The following is a 2,152-nucleotide window of genomic DNA, read 5'->3' on the forward strand; positions in this document are numbered from 1 at the left end:
CAGCTTCCGGGAAACCAAAGCTCTTGGGTTCCGGGGGAAGTATGGTTGCAAAGCTCAAACTTAAAGGAATTGACGGAAGGGCACCACCAGGAGTGGAGCCTGCGGCTTAATTTGACTCAACACGGGAAACCTCACCAGGCCCAGACACCGGTAGGATTGACAGAATAAGAGCTCTTTCTTGATTCGGTGGGTGGTGGTGCATGGCCGTTCTTAGTTGGTGGAGCGATTTGTCTGGTTAATTCCGATAACGAACGAGACTCTGGCCTGCTAACTAGGCGTCGGAATCTATTATGCTTCCGACGTAGCTATCTTCTTAGAGGGACAGGCGGCTCCTAGCCGCACGAGATTGAGCAATAACAGGTCTGTGATGCCCTTAGATGTTCTGGGCCGCACGCGCGCTACACTGAAGGAATCAGCGTGTCCTCCCTGGCCGAAAGGCCCGGGTAACCGCTGACCTCCTTCGTGCTAGGATTGGGGCTTGCAATTGTTTCCCATGAACGAGGAATTCCCAGTAAGCGCGAGTCATAAGCTCGCGTTGATTACGTCCCTGCCCTTTGTACACACCGCCCGTCGCTACTACCGATTGAATGATTTAGTGAGGCCTTCGGACTGGTGCGCGGCGCTCGCCGCCTCAACACCGGTGGCGCCGATGTTGCTGGAAAGATGGCCAAACTTGATCATTTAGAGGAAGTAAAAGTCGTAACAAGGTTTCCGTAGGTGAACCTGCGGAAGGATCATTACAGCTTTCGATTATAAAATCGTAGCTTTGGAACGAATTGGTGAAGAGAAAAAGGGACAAAGAAGGCGAGCAGTCGGGTGCCCGGCTTTCAAAAGCCGGCTTTAAAAGACACACGCCCAACTCGCTCGCAAAGAAGGGAAAAAATTCCCAGTTTGTATGTTTCGATGAAACGAATTTTTTACATAAAATGAAATGAAAGAAAGAAATTCTAAACGGTGGATCACTCGGCTCGTGGATCGATGAAGAACGCAGCTAACTGCGCGTCGAATTGTGAACTGCAGGACACATGAACATCGACGTTTCGAACGCACATTGCAGCCCTCGGATTTTGTTCCCGGGCTACGCCTGGCTGAGGGCCGGCAATTCAGTTCGCGAACGGAAACGTTTGCGTACTGGGGCGACGAGCATCCCTCGCTGGGATGGATCGTCGCCCGGATTGATAGGGGGCTCTGCGGGAGATTGGGCGAGACCCGTCCCCGCCGGTCGAGGTGAGACGCTTCGTTATTTTTTGACGGCGTTCGCCTGCGGATCGGTGGGGGCTCGGTTATTACTCCCTCTCCACGGGCAACTATATCATTTGGGCCGACCTCAGAGCAGGTGAGACCACCCGCTGAATTTAAGCATATTAATAAGCGGAGGAAAAGAAACTAACCAGGATTCCCTTAGTAACGGCGAGCGAACAGGGATCGACTCCAGGGCCAAAGCTCGCGCCCCCGCGGGGCGCCGAGCGCTGTGGCGTTTGGGAGCGTCCAATTTCCCGAGGGGCGCCGGAGAGTCCAAGTCCCTCTTGAACGGGGCCACGGCCCGGAGAGGGTGCCAGGCCCGTGCGACCTCCGCGCTTGCCTCCCGGGAGGGGCGCTCCTCAGAGTCGGGTTGCTTGAGAGTGCAGCCCAAAGTCGGTGGTAAACTCCACCTAAGACTGAATACGGCCACGAGACCGATAGCGAACAAGTACCGTGAGGGAAAGTTGAAAAGCACTTTGAAGAGAGAGTTCAAGAGTACGTGAAACCGTTTGGGAGTAAACGGGTGGTACCCGAAATTTCGAAAGGGGAGATTCAGGTCTCGCCGGCGACGGGCGAGGGTCGCTTGACGGATGGCGCGCCGGCGGGCGGGGGGTGACCCCCGTCACAGGCGCGTCACCCGGTGGCCCTCGAATGTTCGTCGTCGGTGTGACGCACTTCTCCCCGAGTAGGACGTCGCGACCCGTCGGACGCCGGCCCCAAGGGCCCGGGTGGAGTCCCGCCCGCTCTCGAGCGGAAAAGGACCCCGGGATCCCAGGCCGGATGTCCGACGGTAGGAAGCGAAAGTCGACGCGCCGCAAGGCGTCCGGCCCTCCGCGAGCACCCTCGGGGGTTAGGGTTCCGGACCCGGTCCGATCCCTTTCCCACCGTGGGGCTGTCCGCGAACCGTGAG

At 57.2% G+C, this 2,152-nt stretch overlaps 2 non-coding genes across 2 annotated transcripts in view; both read left to right on the plus strand.

Moving 5' to 3' along the window:
- The first annotated feature begins 943 nt into the window (after positions 1-943).
- Positions 944-1,098, plus strand: LOC139699888 (5.8S ribosomal RNA). The gene has a single exon (XR_011703616.1). It is a non-coding gene; the product is annotated as a 5.8S ribosomal RNA (ribosomal RNA).
- Positions 1,099-1,322: 224 nt separating this feature from the next.
- The window catches only part of LOC139699891 (large subunit ribosomal RNA), a 4,114-nt gene continuing 3,284 nt past the window's right edge, over positions 1,323-2,152 (plus strand). The window contains exon 1 of the ribosomal RNA XR_011703619.1: positions 1,323-2,152. This exon is cut by the window's right edge and continues 3,284 nt beyond it. This is a non-coding gene — a ribosomal RNA (large subunit ribosomal RNA).

This window comes from Hetaerina americana, unplaced genomic scaffold, assembly GCF_022747635.1.
Source record: "Hetaerina americana unplaced genomic scaffold, ioHetAmer1.1.p SCAF_972, whole genome shotgun sequence".
Classification (NCBI taxonomy): domain Eukaryota; kingdom Metazoa; phylum Arthropoda; class Insecta; order Odonata; family Calopterygidae; genus Hetaerina; species Hetaerina americana.